The following is an 18091-nucleotide window of genomic DNA, read 5'->3' as shown; positions in this document are numbered from 1 at the left end:
CAGGGTCAGGGGAGCTTGGTTTTTTCTCACCACGCCAGTGGGGCATGATCAGGGATGCATGCACTGTCCTGTCACCGTTTGAGGAGGCCACAAGGATGGTGAGCAGTGACAGTGCATGCATCAGTGACACTGTACCTCTTGTCCACCTCTTGGAGCATACGCTGCGTGGAATAATGGACAGGGCACTTGAGGCAGAACAGAGGCAGGAAGAGGAGGACTTCCTTGCCTCTCAAGGCCCCCTTTATCCAGACAGTGTTCCTGCTGTGCCACCCATCACACAGGAAGAGGATGAGGAGGAGGAAGAGGAGGAGGAGGATGATTGTGTCAGCATGGAGGTGGAGGCTGGCACTCAGCATCAGCATCAGCAGCAGCAGCAGTCTTGTAGGGATGATTTACAGTCCCAAGAAACACGTGGACTTGTACGTGGCTGGGAGGAGGTTGTCCTTAGTGACCCAGAGGACTCCGGACCAAATGCCTCAGCTAACCTATGCTGCATGGCCTCCCTGATCCTGCAAAGCCTGCGGAAGGATCCACGTATTCTTCGGATCAAGGAGAGGGACCATTACTGGCTGGCCACTCTCCTTGATCCACGGTACAAGGGTAAGGTTGCCGACCTTATCTTGCCATCGTAGAGGGAGCAGAGGATGAGACATCTCCGGGAGTCCTTGCAGAAAGGTCTGTGCAACGCGTTCCCAGAGACTGGGAGGTTACAAACTCCTGGTCCTGGACAACGTGTTGCTGAGGCATCGGTCAGAAGGAGCGGTGGAGAAGGTGGCCGTCTGACTGATGCTTTCAGACAATTTTTTAGTCCGCAGCCCCAAGGTATGATCGGTTCCAGCACCCATCGCCAGCGTCTGATTTACATGGTGCAGGAATACCTAGGGGCAAGGTCAGACTTGGACACCTTTCCCACCGAAAATCCTCTGGCTTACCGGGTCTTGAGGATGGATCACTGGCCAGAGCTTGCACAGTATGCAATTGAGCTACTGGCCTGTCCTGCATCCAGCGTTCTTTCGGAACGCACCTTCAGTGCTGCTGGTGGCTTTGTTACCAATCACAGGGTGCGCCTGTCCACCGAATCAGTTGATCGACTGACCTTCATCAAGATGAATCAGTCTTGGATCACCCACAGCTACCAAGCACCTGAAGCTGATGTAACAGAATAATTTTTTTTTGAAATATCACATCCCTTCAAGACTGCCTATGCTGATGCTGAGTGACTGTCCTGTTATGTTGATTGTGTATCCTCTTCCTTCTCCGCTGATATGTTGGAAGAACATTTCTGGTTCTGGTTGATGCCATCAGCCCAATTTTTCTGCCCCTGTTTAACAGGGGCGTTTAAATACAATTTTTGATGCAATGCTTTGCAGCAGGGCCAATTCCTGCAATCAAACATGAGTATATGGGAGAGGTTGCAGTGTGGTGGCACCAGCACCAGTGCCTAAGGCCCAATTTTTCTGCCCCTGTTTAACAGGGGCGTTTAATTACAATTTTTGATGCAATGCTTTGCAGCAGGGCTAATTCCTGCAATAAAACTAGAGTATATGGCAGAGGTTGCAGTGTGGTGGCACCAGCACCAGTGCCTAAGGCCCAATTTTTCTGCCCCTGTTTAACAGGGGCGTTTAATTACAATTTTTGATGCAATGCTTTGCAGCAGGGCTAATTCCTGCAATAAAACTAGAGTATATGGCAGAGGTTGCAGTGTGGTGGCACCAGCACCAGTGCCTAAGGCCCAATTTTTCTGCCCCTGTTTAACAGGGGCGTTTAATTACAATTTTTGATGCAATGCTTTGCAGCAGGGCTAATTCCTGCAATAAAACTAGAGTATATGGCAGAGGTTGCAGTGTGGTGGCACCAGCACCAGTGCCTAAGGCCCAATTTTTCTGCCCCTGTTTAACAGGGGCATTTAATTATAATTTTTGATGCAATGCTTTGCAGCAGGGCTAATTCCTGCAATAAAACTAGAGTATATGGGAGAGGTTGCAGTGTGGTGGCACCAGCAGCAGTGCCTAAGGCCCAATTTTTCTGCCCCTGTTTAACAGGGACATGTAATTACAATTCTTGATATAATATTTCACAGGAGGGCCCCTTCCTGTGCCCACCCAGAGTAACGGTGAGGACTTATAGTGTTGTGGCACCAGCACCACAACCACCAAAGGTCAATTTTTCTACCACTGTTCAACAATGGCATGTAATTACAATTCTTGATATAATCGTTCACAGCAGGGCGCTCCAGCGCCCACCAAGAGTCACTTTGAGGGCTTACAATGTTGTGGCAAAACCAGCACCTTGTTCCGCCATTTCTGCAGAGCATATAGGGCAGGCCCCTACTTTCAAACATCCAACTTACAAACATCTCCTACTCGCAAACGTAAGGAGACAACAGCAAGTGAGATGAAAAAAGATGGATGACAAAACAAATTATACAGGGGTGATAACCCTTCCCTATGTTTTCCAAAAAGCTTAAAAATAATTTTTTTGACTGGAGCTACACTTTAAAAATGTACCAGTTGAAAATTACAAACAGATTCAACTTAACACAACAAACCTACACAGTCCCTGTCTTGTTTGCACCGCCTGTATACTGCTGTTCTGAGTATATAGGGCCTGGGGGCCACACGCATTTCCTTTTTTTAATATGGGTACGGGGTTCCCCTTAATATGCGTACAAGACCTAAAGGGGCTGATAATGGGCAGGGAGGGATACCCATGGCATTTTTCTCAATGATTTTCAACCATATTGCAGGAACCAGATATAACATTAAAACCGCAAACAGTTTTAAATGGTGTTATTTCCGTTTAATGTCATTTTGTGCAGGGACTGTTCTAAACACGGGAAACACGTGGCACTTCACAGGCATACTACAGACACCCCCCAGGCACCATATTTAAAGGAATATTTCACTTTTTTTTTCACTTTAATCGTCATTAAAATCAGTGCTCCCGCCAAAACGGCCATTTTTAAAAACATTTTAGGCATTGACCCATGTCCCCTGGGGCAGGAGCCAGGTCCCCAAACCCTTTTTAGGACAGTATCTTGCATATTAGCCGTTAAAATTAGCACTTTTCATTTCGAACGTTCGAGTCCCATAGACTTCAATGGGGTTCTAAAGTTCGTTCGAATTTGGGGTCCGTTCGAAAGTTCTGGCGCGAACCGAACCGAGGGGTGTTCGGCTCATCCCTACTTGCAGCCCTCCTTTAGAACATTCGTTCAGATACTAGAGAAAAACAATACAAAAGAGGGGAAGGCGCACTGACCTAGTGCATTACCATAGAAGAGCTTTATATAAAAACAAATCAAATAGCAAAATGGCTACTAACAAACGAGTATTGATCAAAGGCAAAATCAATACAATCAATACAAATAAATCCATTGCACCGAACGTTGGCGAATCCAGATCAGATATCAGTGGAATTGGTAAATACCTCAACGAAAATGGCTAACGCGTTTCGGGAGTGACCCCCTTTCTTCAGAGCCAAAATGGGCAATGGTCTCTCGCTGGAGGCTACCGGTATATATATATATATATATATATATATATATATATATATATATATATGTAAGTTTCTAAACACATGTGGTCGGAAGGGCCACCCACAAAAAAAAAAAAAAAAAAAAAAATTTTTTTTTAAATAAAATTCTATAAAATAATATACTATAAAATAATTGACTACCCATTCACATATAGGGAAACATTTTCTAGTAAACACCTCCATGTAAAAAAGGACGACTAAACATATCCATGTGTACACCCATAGATACCCAAAAACACACGCGTGTGCACATACACACACACATATATGGGTGTACATACACACATAGATCGCTCTATTTTACTTATTTTACTCCTATCTGTATACTCATGTGGGAAAGGGGGACTAGGCTTTTACCTTAGATTTACGCCAGTGACCACTCCGGCATTCTATTAGTTGATTCAATATATTGGTACATGAAAACCGCACCTGTACGTGCAGGGAGGAAGTACTCGGTGATCACTCTCATGTGCACTCCACAAGTTGGCTGGAGAGCACCTAGTCCCGTATAACAGGAAGTGCGGGTGGATGTGCGTTCCACCCGCAAACTTCCGGCCGCCCCAGCATGGACACTTCCGCTCAGGCGCACATCGAGGACGCCCGAGCACAGGCGTCCGTCCGCCTATCGTGCTCCACTTCCGCTCCTGCGTGTAACCAGACCGCTGGAGCGCAAGCTGGAGCCAGGGCCCGGAAGCGCGGGCGGAGAGAAACCCGCCCACAACTTTAGGCTACCAGACCCGAACCAACCGCCCATACGTGCACCAGCCTAGTCCCTGGGCCTGGGGGCAGCAAAGTGACACTATAAACTATGCTAAAGTGTAGGGGAAAGGGGGCGGCATTCCATCTAAATAGTGGAAAAATGGAAAGCACGTGAATGGGCAGACAATCTATACGAAAGAACCGAAGATCATAATTCAAAATTTCTTTAGAGGATTAATTGAATTAATTAATTAATTGAATTAATTAACTTTGCTGCCCCCAGGCCCAGGGACTAGGCTGGTGCACGTATGGGCGGGTTTCTCTCCACCCGCGCTTCCGGGTCCTGGCTCCAGCTTGCGCTCCAGCGGTCTGGTTACACGCAGGAGCAGAAGTGGAGCACGATAGGCGGACGGATGCCTGTGCTCGGGCGTCCTCGATGTGCGCCTGAGCGGAAGTGTCCATGCTGGGGCGGCCGGAAGTTGCGGGTGGAACGCACATCCACCCGCACTTCCTGTTATATGGGACTAGGTGTGCTCCAGCCAACTTGTGGAGCGTACATGAGAGTGATCACCGAGTACTTCCTCCCTGCACGTACAGGTGCATGTACAGGTGCGGTTTTCATGTACCAATATATTGAATCAACTAATAGAATGCCGGAGTGGTCACTGGCGTAAATCTAAGGTAAAATCCTAGTCCCCCTTTCCCACATGAGTATACAGATAGGAGTAAAATAAGTAAAATAGAGCGGTCGTCCTTTTTTACATGGAGGTGTTTACTAGAAAATGTTTCCCTATATGTGAATGGGTAGTCAATTATTTTATAGTATATTATTTTATAGAATTTTATTTAAAAAAAAATTATTATTATTTTTTTTTTTTTGTGGGTGGAGCTTCATGACCCTTCCGACCACATGTGTTTAGAAACTTCCATATATATATATATATATATATATATATATATATATATATATATATATATCCGGTAGCCTCCAGCGAGAGACCATTGCCCATTTTGGCTCTGAAGAAAGGGGGTCACTCCCGAAACACGTTAGCCATTTTCGTTGAGGTATTTACCAATTCCACTGACATCTGATCTGGATTTCCACTGACGTCTGCCAACGTTCGGTGCGATGGATTTATTTGTATTGATTTTGCCTTTGATCAATACTCGTTTGTGAGTAGCCATTTTGCTATTTGATTTGTTTTTAAATAAAGCTCTTCTATGGTAATGCACTAGGTCAGTGCGCCTTCCCCTCTTTTGTATAGAAAGAATATAACCATCCAAGATTCGAATTTGAAATAGAAACAAATTAACAAAATACATTTTGAAAACTAATTAAATGAACTAATTTAACTAAACAATTGTATGTAAATAATGAATCGAAACAAAACATTTTTTTTTTTTTCTGCACAAGTCTACCGGAATATTTGCTTTGAGTGACTTCAGTTGAGGTTAATAGATTTCTGAATGGTGTCCTGAGCACCGCCCCTGCTGGGGACAGAAATGGGGGCACTTTTTATCCAAAGACAGCCCCCTGAAAACAGGCTCTGTCACTGGATACCTAAGATACCTGGTCCCTCTATTTTAAGTGAAGCTAACTGAAAACCTAACAGCAAAAAACAGTAATAATAACAGCCCGAAATAATATATAACAGTAATAATAACAGCCCGAAATAATATATAACAGTAATAATAACAGCCCGAAATAAATAATATATAATATTATAAAATATATTATAAAATGTATTTATAAAAATTAAATGAACATTTGGGCTGGAGTTCCACTTAGAATAAAACTGTCTAAATAGCAGATCAGGAGATATTTAGAATGCTTACTAGGTGCTATTTGTCCCACCTGAAAGCTAGCAGGTAAATATTTTAATAAATTCAAGTGGTGTCAGGTTTGTGTTCCTGAGAAAGATGTGACTTTTACTGTAAACTTAAATGAAAATTTCTGTGTACTCAACTTGTTTGTATTTTATTATATAAGCTAACCCTGTTCTCTGTAGGGTAGACCTCCATTGAAGTCTTCCAGCTGTCTACATTCTCAGCACTGAACTACCCGGTAAGTATATGCTGGAATATCATTATTATTAATCGTATTATAATTATTTATAAGGAAAGAATCCTTGGTATTCATCTTTCAGGTAAAGTTTACATAACTTCTCTGTTTTATTTTTATTCTCAATGCTGGCAAGTAAGGATGAGACGGGGCAGGATCAGGACCAGGGCACACGGAATCAGAGCACATGGGATCAGATCACATGAATCAGAGCACATGGGATCAGAGTACATGAGTCAGGACACATGGGATCAGACACATGAGATCAGGGTACATTAGTCAGAGCACCTGGGATCAGGGCACATGGGATCAAAGCACACGGGACCAGGGCACATGGATTAGAGCACATGGAATCAGGGAACATGACATCAGAGCACATGGGATAAGGGCACATGAATCAGGGCACCTGAATCAAAGCACATGGGATCAGGGAACATGGGTCAGAGCACATCAGATAAGGGCACATGGTATCGGGGCACATAGGATTAGGGTACCTGGATCAAAGTGCATGGAATCATAGCACATAGGATCAAGGCACATGGGTCAGAACACATGGGATCAGGGATCAGGGCACATGGGATCAGAGCACGAGTCAAAGTACATGGGATCAGGGCACATGGGTTCAAAACACAGGGAATCAGGGCACATGACATCAGAGCACATGGAATCAGGGCACATGGGATCAGAGCACATGGAATCAGGGCACATGGGTTCAAAACACAGGGAATCAGGGCACATGACATCAGAGCACATGGAATCAGAGCACATGGGATCAGGGCACATGGGATCAGGGCAAATGGAATCAGAGCACATGAGATAAGGGCACATGGGTCAGAGCACATGGGATCAGGGCACACAGGATAAGGGCACATGGGATCAGAGCACATAGGATCAGGGCACCTGGATCAAAGCACATGGAATCATAGCACATAGGATCCAGGCACATGGGTCAGAGCACATGGAATCAGGGATCGGGGCCCATGGGATCAGAGCACGAGTCAAAGTACATGGGATCAGGGCACATGGAATCAGGGCACATGACATCAGAGCACATGGAATCAGGGCACATGAGTTCAAAGCACATGGAATCAGGGCACACGACATCAGAGCACATGAAATCAGGGCACACGACATCAGAGCACATGGAATCAGGGCACATGGGATCAGAGCACATAGGATCAGAGGACATGGGATCGGGGCACATGAATCAGAGCACCTGGATCAAGGCACATGGAATCAGAGCACATGGAATCAGGGCACATGGGTCAGAGCACATGGAATCAGAGCACATGAGGTAAGGGCACATGGGTCAGAGCACATGGGATCGGGGCACATGGGATTAGGGCACACAGGATAATAGCACCTGGATCAAAACACATGGAATCAGGGCACATGAGATCAGAGCACATAGGAATAGAGCACATGGGATCAGGGCACGTGGGATCAGAGCACGAGTCAAGGCACATGGGATTCAGAGTACATGGAATCAGGGCACATGGATCAAAGCACATGAGATCATGCACGTGGGTTCAAAGCATATGGGATAAGAGCACATGGATCAAAGCACATAGGGCCAGGGCACATGGGATCAGAGCACAAGTCAAGGCACATGGTATCAGAGTACATTGGATCAGGGCACATGGATCAAAGCGCATGAGATCAGGGCACATGGGATCAGGGCACATGGGATAAGAGCACATGGGATCAGGACAGATGGATCAAAACACATTAAATCAGGGCACATGGGATCAGAGCACATGGGATTGGGACACGTGATCAGAGTACATGGGATCAGGGCACATGGGATCAGAGCACATAGGATAGGAGCACATGGGATCAGGGCACATGTAATCAGAGCACGTGGGATCCGAGCACATGGGATCAGGGCAGATGGATCAAAACACATGAGATCAGGGCACATGGGATCACAGCACATGAGATTGGGGCACATGGGATCAGTGCGTTTGGGATCAGGGCACATGGGATCAGAGCACATGGGATCAGAGCATATGGGATCAGGGCACATGGAATCGGAGCACATGGGATCAGAGCACATGGGATTGGGACACGTGATCAGAGTACATGGGATCAGGGCACATGGGATCAGAGCACATAGGATAGGAGCACATGGGATCAGGGCACATGTAATCAGAGCACATGGGATCCGAGCACATGGGATCAGGGCAGATGGATCAAAACACATGAGATCAGGGCACATGGGATCACAGCACATGGGATTGGGGCACATGGGATCAGTGCGTTTGGGATCAGGGCACATGGGATCAGAGCACATGGGATCAGAGCATATGGGATCAGGGCACATGGAATCAGAGCACATGGGATCAGAGCACATGGGATCGGGGCACATGGGATTGGGGCACATGGGATCAATGCACATGGGATCAGAGCACATAGGATTGGAGCACATGAAATCAGGGCACATGGGATCAGAGCACATGGGATCAGGGCACATGGGATCAGAGTACCTTATGAATCAGGGCACATGGGATCAGAGCACATGGGATCGGGGCACATGGGGTCAGAGTACCTTACATGAGCTCAGGGCAAATGGCAGGGCAGCTTTTATTTAATTTACAGAGCTAAGCAGTGAAGCGGCTCTGAGGAGTCCTTTTCTGCTGTGCTGTTTCCCACTGGCCCCGCCTCTAATTCTCCCTTCATGTCCCTGCTAGAGATGTCACATACAAGCACCCGGGATGGACAGGAGAGGAGAAGGGGCGGATGGAGAGCAGAGCTGCTGTGTGTAAGTCAGCAGAGGGGATGCCGTCTACCCATCAGCTGCCTGTGACTGACAGATAGATCAACATGGAACAATTAAGAAGTCATGATTTATAGCAAACATTGGATCCTTTATTGTATTGAAATAAACATTTTATGGGTGCCTAATATTAGGGGGCCTCATGTTTCAAGACATATTTTTTATTTCATCTTCTTTTTCTTTTCATGAATCCAAATGATCCACAGAGCCCAAAGATGTTCACCTTGAAGAAATCCCTGTTACTCCTCTTCTTTCTTGGGACCATCTCCTTATCTCTCTGTCAGTAAGTATGTATAAGAGTTTTTTTTTTTTTTAAATAAAGGTATAGACTACTAAAGTTTAATTCTGGGCAACCTACTAAACATAAAGGTGAAATACATAATGTAACATAACAAAAAAAAGACGAGACTTTAGTATTACTTTGAAAACAAATTTATCTTACTGGAATGGGCAAGGGCATGAGAAGACAAGCATGGGCTTATGTGGAGTATTTAGACTGCAGTCTGGCAGTCTGGCTCCAGGGGGCGACCCCCAGGGCCCCCCAGCTCACTCTCATGGTAGAGTACAGGATGGTAGAGAGGATGCAGCAGACTGTGACAACAAAGGATAGTCAGGAGATAGCCAAAGGTCAGGACAACAAGCAGGTAAGGATAGTCAAGGAAAACACCAAGGTTGGGGCAACAAGCAGGTAAGGATAGTCAAGGAAAACGCCAAGGTCGAGGCAACAAGCAGGTAAGCATAGTCAAGGAACACTCCAAGGTTGGGGCAACAAGCAGTTAAGCATAGTCAAGGAACATGCCAAGGTCGGGGGAAACAAGCGAGGTAAGCACAGTCAAGGAACACGCCAAGGTCGGGGCAACAAGCAGGTGAGCATAGCCAAGGTCAGGGCAACAAGCAGTTAAGTATAGTCAAGGAACACGCCTAGGTCGGGGCAACAAGCAGGTAAGGGTAAGCATAGTCAAGGAACACGCCAAGGTTGGGGCAACAAGCAGGTAAGCATAGTCAAGGAACACGCCAAGGTCAGGATATGAAGCAGACAAGGACAGTCAAGAACAAGCCAAGATTGGTAACCAGAATCAGACGTAGAACACACAGCAAGGAGCATATGGAAGCCAAAGACACAATATTGATCTCAGACATCCCAACCTGCAAAAACTCATTTCAGGGAGGTAGGCGTGGCTTAAGCCATGCTACATATTGGGCGTGGCTTAAATGGGGTGTGGTTTAATAGAGTCTGAGATGACTTACATAGTGCAGAATGTAGTAATGTTAAATAGGGAATATACAGTGCAGTGGGTAATATGTGCGATGAGTAGTATGTGCAGGATGGGGTCAGTAGGGCAGTAAACGTTGTCAGTTTTTAGTTTTAGTTTTTATTTTTACATATTGTTTTTTTACAATTTATTTTTATTTTTTTAATTCACAGCGCTTTGTGGGGGGAGCGGGTTGGGGCAGTGGACAGTGTTGGTAGGGCAGGGGGGTGGTGTCAGTAGTTTTTTATTTTATAATTTAATTATTTATCATTTTTGTTTACAATTTTTGTTTTTTTCAAATATTTTTTGAATTTTTTTCTAAATCAACCCTGTTGGGCGGGGGGGGAGGGGGGGCTTTGGGGAGATATCAGAGGTCTAAACAGACCCCTGACATCTCTTTGAGACAGGAAAAGGGACTGAGGACATTGATTCCCCAGTCCCTTTTTCAGCATTGAAGATGAATGGACAGAAGACAGGGGCTCCTGTCCATTCATAAACTGAGCAGAGTAAACATACAGGTTACTCTGCTCAGTTTTCACTGGATACAGGAGCGATCGCGCTCACTGTGTCCAGATCAGAAAAGGAGGGGGCCGGTAAATGACCAGTTTCTTCCTCCGCTCTCCACCCTGACAGATTCCCACAACCGGCAGGAGAGGAGAGGAGGGAAGCCGGCTGTGGGGGACGAAGAGGAAGACGACAAGGAGCCGAAGAAGAAGGGGGTGTAGGACACAGAAGGGAGCCATAGAAGAATGGGGGGAGAAGGACACGGAGGGGATCTGGAGGAGGAGGATACAGGGAACAGTCGGGGATGATCGGTGCAGCAGGAGGGACAGCTGTGAACACGATCTCCCTGTATAGCCTTTTTGCCAACAGCTGCAAGAGGTAGAGAAGGAGAAGCGTCTGTCAGCTATACAGGAAGATCGGTGATCACAGCTGTCCCTCCCGCTGCACCGATCATCCCCAGCTGTGAACCAGGGGACCATCCAGGATCAGCCCCGCAGCCGGGATATAGTGCAGCACTTGCAGGTGTCCGGAAGCCGCCCCCTAAATGCAGGAGGCTCCCGCACCTCGCCCGAGATTTGGAGTGTCTGTGATCAGCAGGGCTGGCTTGCAGTGCACAGGTTCTATAGAGTTCTCTGATGGGGCCTGGGTAGGGGTACTTTTGTACCCCCTTACCATTTCAAATGGGGGGGCTGGGATCTGGGGGTCCCCTTGTTAAAGGGGGCTTCCAGATTCTGATAAGCCCCCCGCCTGCAGACCCCTACAACCACCGGCCACGGTTGTGGGGATGAGGCCCTTGTCCACATCAACATGGGGACAAGGTGCTTTGAGGGGTCGAAGACCCCCAAAGCATCCTCCCAATGTTGAGGGCATGTGGCCTGGTACGGTTCAGGAGGGAGGGGGGCCGCTCTCTCGTCCCCCCCCTCTTTTCCTGCGGCCTGCCAGGTTGCGTGCTCGGATAAAGGGTCTGGTATGGATATTTAGGGGGAACCCCACGTCAATTTTTTTTTTAAATTTGACGCAGGATTCCCCTTAATATCCATACCAGACCTGAAGGGCCTGGTAATTGAATTTGGGGGACTCCCACGTTTTTTATTTATTTATTTCTTTATTTTATCAATGACTTTCAATAAGTGTTCTCTGTATTACGGAGCCGACAATTCATAATAGTTGCAAGTGATTTTAAAGGACTTTTTTTCCTGCATAAATGACACTTTGTGCAGGGACAGCTCTAAGCACCAGAAACATGCGCCCCTTCACAGGCATACAGTGCCTTGCGAAAGTATTCGGCCCCCTTGAATTTTTCAACCTTTTGCCACATTTCAGTCTTCAAACATAAAGATATAAAATTTTAATTTTTTGTGAAGAATCACCAACAAGTGGGACACAATTGTGAAGTGGAACGAAATCTATTGGATTTTTGAAACTTTTTTAACTAATAAAAAAATGAAAAGTGGGGCGTGCAAAATTATTCGGCCCCCTTGCGTTAATACTTTGTAGAGTCACCTTTTGCTGCGATTACAGCTGCAAGTCGCTTGGGGTATGTCTCTATCAGTTTTGCACATCGAGAGACTGAAATTCTTGCCCATTCTTCCTTGCAAAACAGCTTGAGCTCAGTGAGGTTGGATGGAGAGCATTTGTGAACAGCAGTTTTCAGCTCTTACCACAGATTCTCGATTGGATTCAGGTCTGGACTTTGACTTGGCCATTCTAACACCTGGATACGTTTATTTGTGAACCATTCCTTTGTAGATTTTGCTGTATGCTTGGGATCATTGTCTTGTTGGAAGATAAATCTCTGTCCCAGTTTCAGGTCTTTTGCAGACTCCAACATGTTTTCATCCAGAATGGTCCTGTATTTGGCTGCATCCATCTTCCCCTCAATTTTAACCATCTTCCCTGTCCCTGCTGAAGAAAAGCAGGCCCAAACCATGATGCTGCCACCACCATGTTTGACAGTGGGGATGGTGTGTTGAGGGTGATGAGCTGTGTTGCTTTTACGCCAAACATATCGTTTTGTGGGCAAAAAGTTGGATTTTGGTTTCATCTGACCAGAGCACCTTCTTCCACATGTTTGGTGTGTCTCCCAGGTGGCTTGTGGCAAACTTTAGACGAGACTTTTTATGGATATCTTTGAGAAATGGCTTTCTTCTTGCCACTCTTCCATAAAGGCGAGATTTGTGCAGTGTACGACTGATTGTTGTCCTATGGACAGACTCTCCCACCTCAGCTGTAGTTCTCTGCAGTTCATCCAGAGTGATTATGGGCCTCTTGGCTGCATCTCTGATCAGTCTTCTCCTTGTCTGAGCTGAAAGTTTAGAGGGGCGGCCAGGTCTTGGTAGATTTGCAGTGGTCTGATACTCCTTCCATTTCAAAATGATCGCTTGCACAGTGCTCCTTGGGATGTTTAAAGCTTGGGAAATCTTTTTGTATCCAAATCCGGCTTTAAACTTCTCCACAACAGTATTACGGACCTGCCTGGTGTGTTCCTTGGTCTTCATGATGCTCTCTGCGCTTTCAACAGAACCCTGAGACTATCACAGAGCAGGTGCATTTATACAGAGACTTGATTACACACAGGTGGATTCTATTTATCACCATCAGTCATTTAGGACAACATTGGATCATTCAGAGATCCTCGCTGAACTTCTGGAGTGAGTTTGCTGCACTGAAAGTAAAGGGGCCGAATAATTTTTCACGCACCACTTTTCAGTTTTTTATTTGCTAAAAAAGTTTAAAATATCCAATAGATTTCGTTCCACTTCACAATTGTGTCCCACTTGTTGGTGATTCTTCACAAAAAATTAAAATTTTATATCTTTATTTTTGAAGCCTGAAATGTGGCAAAAGGTTGAAAAGTTCAAGGGGGCCGAATACTTTCGCAAGGCACTGTACTATAGACACCCCCCCTACGAAATTTAAAGGAATATTACACTTTTATTGTTTCACTTTAATCATTATTAAAATCACTGCTCCCGAAAAAACGTCAGTTTTTAAAACTTTTTTTTTGCATTGATCCATGTGCCCTGGGGCAGGACCCGGGTCCCCAAACACTTTTTAGGACAATAACTTGCATAATCTTTTCTCTCTGTCAAATCTTTTTTCTCTGTTGAATATTTTCTCTATATAATCTTGGACTAATAGAGGTAAGGTTAGGCACATTCGACCACAGGTTCTATAGACACAGATCGTTATTGTCAGAGTCACGTCGAATCTCCTATTCTATATCGAGCTGTTGTAACAACTAAAATGAAAATAAAGCATTTATTTATGTCGGATCTTTAGTTTTTCGGATTCTGTGCTTTTGTTATCGTTTGTCAAACGAAAATAGCTGAAATTCGGACGAAAATGAATGCACATGTCTACTATTTACCCCTGCTTGAGTGACTCACTAACATAAGGTGTTTGAGTCCACAACCTCTGGTAAGCGTACCGTCATTATCCATGGTGGTGGGATTGTCACGCTGGTGGCCGTCATTGTCATTGGATCATCATTTCCAGGACTTTGAATCTATATGGATACATCATTGGTGGCCCTCCGTGGACTTTTATTTTATGAACTTTTTCACATTAGGTTCTTAGGATATTTATAGATATTTACTTTTGTTCCCTTTCTTCAGTTTGTTTTCACTTAAATTATGACATATGCATACATGTATGATCATCTTAATGTTTATTTAGCACAACACTTTATGATTTTTGGGTGAAATTTGAAGGGCTTATGAATCAATTAGTTGATTCAATGATGGCAAGATGGAATGCTCTGGTGAAAGATTTTTCGGAATGAATAAAATTGTACTGGTGTATGGGCAGCTTTAGCTGTATCCACTCACTGATGAGAAAGCTCCATGCCATAGCATGAAACACATCAGAATGTTCCTGGTGGCTATTCAATAATGGATTCAACTTTTTGGCATCCCCTTATGTGATATTCCTTTAGCACAGGGATATGCAATTAGCGGACCTCCAGCTGTTGCAGAACTACAATTCCCATGAGGCATAGCAAGACTGACAGCCACAAGCATGACACCCAGAGGCAGAGGCATGATGGGACTTGTAGTTTTTCAACAGCTGGAGGTCCGCTAATTGCATATCCCTGCTTTAGCATGTTATTGTGGTCATAGAATAGTAGTCAGTGGTGGCTGGTGAAGTTTTAGGATGGGGGGGCGCCAGACCCCGCCCTTCCTTTTTGACCCTTCAGTGAAATAGTGGGCGTGGCTCTAAGGTGGTGTGGTTAGTGTCTGAGATGAATGAGGGACGGAGGGAGAGGGAGAGAGGGATGGAGGGACAGCAGGCCCAGATCCTACACAACAATAGAAATATTCTAGAAAGTTGAACAATCAGCAGATAAAGATATTCCAAACACCTGGTGTTAGCACTTCAATCATCCTGGCACCATGATTGTTATGGTGTCAGGATGATTGAAGCGCATTATTTCTATTATAACATTGTAATATAAAATTAAATCATTCAACTCACCATAATGCAGAATCAGTGGGAGCCCTGAGTGTGTCACTAGCCCCGAGGCCTGCCACCAGATGCCATCAGGTGTCCCCAGTGGAGTCTGTCCTTACATCGGGTGCCCCCAGCGGAGTCCCTCCTTACATGCAGCCTGTGTCACATAAAATGTAGCCTGTGTCCCACCAAATGCAGCAGCCTATGTCATTATCAATTGCCGCAGCATGTGTTACCATCAATTGCAGCAGCATGTGTCACCACCAGATTGTAGCAGCATGTGTCCCATCAAATTGCAGTAGCATGTATCCCATGAAATTGCAGCATTATGTGTCACCATCAAATTGCAGCAGCATGTATAACCACCAAATTGCAGAAGTGTGTGTCACACCAAATTGCAGCAGCATGTGTCCCACCAAATTGCAGCAGCATGTGTCCCACCAAATTGCAGCAGCATGTATCACCATCAATTGCAGCAGCATGTGTCCCACCAAATTGCAGCAGCATGTGTCCCACCAAATTGCAGCATGTGTCCCACCAAATTGCAGCATGTGTCACCATCAATTGCAGCAGCATGTGTCACCACCAAATTGCAGCAGCATGTGTCCCACCAAATTGCAGCAGCATGTGTCCCACCAAATTGCAGCATGTGTCACCATCAATTGCAGCAGCATGTGTCACCGCCAAATTGCAGCAGCATGTATAACCACCAAATTAAAGCAGTATGTGTCCCACCAAATTGCAGCAGCATGTGTCACCATCAATTGCAGCAGCATGTGTCACCATCAATTGCAGCAGCATGTGTCACCATCAAATTGCAGCAGCATGTGTCCCACCAAATTGCAGCAGCATGTGTCCCACCAAATTGCAACAGCCTGCTTGTGTCCCATCAAAACCCCTCCCCCGTTACTTACCTTGCTGTGTGTTGTCCTCTCCAGCAGTGTCTCCTGTGGAGAGGTCCATCCTCTCATACTTCCTGTTTCCTCTTTCCTGGGCACAATTGGAGAGAGAAAACAGGAAGTGACATCAAACTCAGATGTCAATCAAACCGCCCGGCCGTAGTAATATATACTACAAACGGGCGGAAGCTACTCGGCGCCTCAGAAAGCGCCACATGCAGGGCAGGACTTAGGGTGGTGAGGGCCCCTGGGCTTGAGTCACTTTCGGGCCCTACCTTCTATACATTACCATATTTATCGGTGTATAACACGCACCCGAAGTTTAGGAGGGAATTTTAAGTAAAAAAAACTTTTAGGAGGGAAGTTTAAGGAAAAAAACTTACATTTAAATGCCCATCAATGCAGCCTTATCAGTGTCCATCTGCAGCCTTGCCCATCCATCTGCAGCCTTGTCCAGTGTCATTTGCAGGCTTGTCATTGCAGTCTTGAAGTTTAAAAATGGCGCCGCCGAGATACAGATTCCTGTGTATCTCGGCGGCTCTTGGGCCCTCTCGCAGTCCCGAGCGGAGCCGAGAGTACTCGGCTCGGCTGACAGTCACGCCCAGTCCCTGTGTTATGTCCATCATAGGGCGGGACTGGGCATAACTGTGAGCGGAGCCCAGACGGGTACACTCGGCTATGTATCTTGGCGGGGTCCCCAATTGGGTGGGGCCCATGGGCTTGAGCCCAGTCAAGCCCAATGGTAAGTCCTGCCCTGGCCACATGGCAGGCTAAACGCCCACAAATAAAGTGGCACGTCTGCAATCTCGTGATTGCATAGACATGGTGCTTCCCATAGGTGCACTGTGTCCGGCGTCGGACTGTGTCCGGCGTCCGAACACAGTGCACTTAAGGGCCTTTTTTTGTATTTTTTTTTAAAAGGGCCAGCTTTAAAAAAATGTGTTTTTTTTTTTACTTTTTTTTTTCTTTACGACTGCCTGGAGGGGGGGCCACACCAAGGCGCCCCCTATGGATGGGCCGCCACTGATAGTAGTCAATGTGTCCTAAAAATACACATTTTTAGTCCCCATGAAATACAGTTTTTGTGTAATTATGTTGCTTTATGTAATGGTAACTGTGTCTTTTCTCAGGAGAGAAGCCGATGACGACCAAGGGGAAGTACAGCAAGAAGTAAAAAGAAGTTTCCTTACTACAGTCAAGAAGTTGGTTACCAATCTGGCAGCACTGGCAGGGACTGTGATAGATACCATAAAATGTAAAGTTACTGGAGGATGTAGAACGTGAATTGGAAGTTATCTGATGTGGGATATCATTTAAATGTAAAATGTTTCATAGAATATATATATATAAATATATATATGTCTCAGACACTATTTTCTTCTTTACTATTATTTTATGATGAACTTTAGTTGGGGTAAAATATAGTCCTTAGATAACTTTCAAGGGAATGTAATCACTTATCAACTTTCAGTTGGAATCCACCCATCCCACTGCTTAAGATAGATCCTCCACTTTCTCCAGTCAATATAAAAGCATATAGAGTACATTATTTGCTGTTTGTACCTGTAGTACGGCCCAGAAACAATAGTGCACAGTTTGTATTTTTTATCCAACTCCAACCTAAAGACACCGACACTAAACATGAAACCTTTTTTCCAACCTAGATTCCAACCCTGATCCAACAAGAAGACCAGGCTTTTTCTGGACCTTTTTTTTTTACAAGTTTAAATCACTAGTTTTTGTTAGATAGTTACTTCTAACCCCTAAACATATATACATATATATATATATATATATATATATATAGCACTGACTCCCGAAGGAGCGGCTGATTTGGTTGGGCTTACCGTTACCTTCTTGACCTCGTGTATGTCTAGGGGTTTTCCGAGGTAGATGGCCCAAGAACTGCGGA

At 45.3% G+C, this 18091-nt stretch overlaps 1 protein-coding gene and 1 long non-coding RNA gene across 3 annotated transcripts in view; one reads left to right on the top strand and one right to left on the bottom strand.

The window, feature by feature from the left end:
• Window positions 1–4021, bottom strand: part of LOC143955255 (brevinin-2HS2A-like) — a 278539-nt gene extending 274518 nt beyond the window's left edge. The window contains exon 1 of one of the 2 annotated variants that reach the window (XR_013269795.1): window positions 3892–4021. The gene's annotated coding sequence lies outside the window, so the exon portion shown is untranslated. The remainder of the gene's footprint in view (window positions 1–3891) is intronic. The other variant, XR_013269796.1, reaches the window with a different exon arrangement.
• Window positions 4022–4271: 250 nt separating this feature from the next.
• Window positions 4272–17539, top strand: LOC143955253 (uncharacterized). The gene is made up of 4 exons (XR_013269793.1): window positions 4272–4914; window positions 6243–6298; window positions 9278–9358; window positions 17310–17539. It is a non-coding gene; the product is annotated as an uncharacterized LOC143955253 (long non-coding RNA).
• Window positions 17540–18091: the final 552 nt, after the last annotated feature.

This window comes from Lithobates pipiens, unplaced genomic scaffold, assembly GCF_037356315.1.
Source record: "Lithobates pipiens isolate NorthernLeopardFrog02 unplaced genomic scaffold, aLitPip1_a1.2 Scaffold_35, whole genome shotgun sequence".
NCBI lineage: Eukaryota > Metazoa > Chordata > Amphibia > Anura > Ranidae > Lithobates > Lithobates pipiens.
This window is presented reverse-complemented; position numbering and strand designations above follow the sequence as displayed.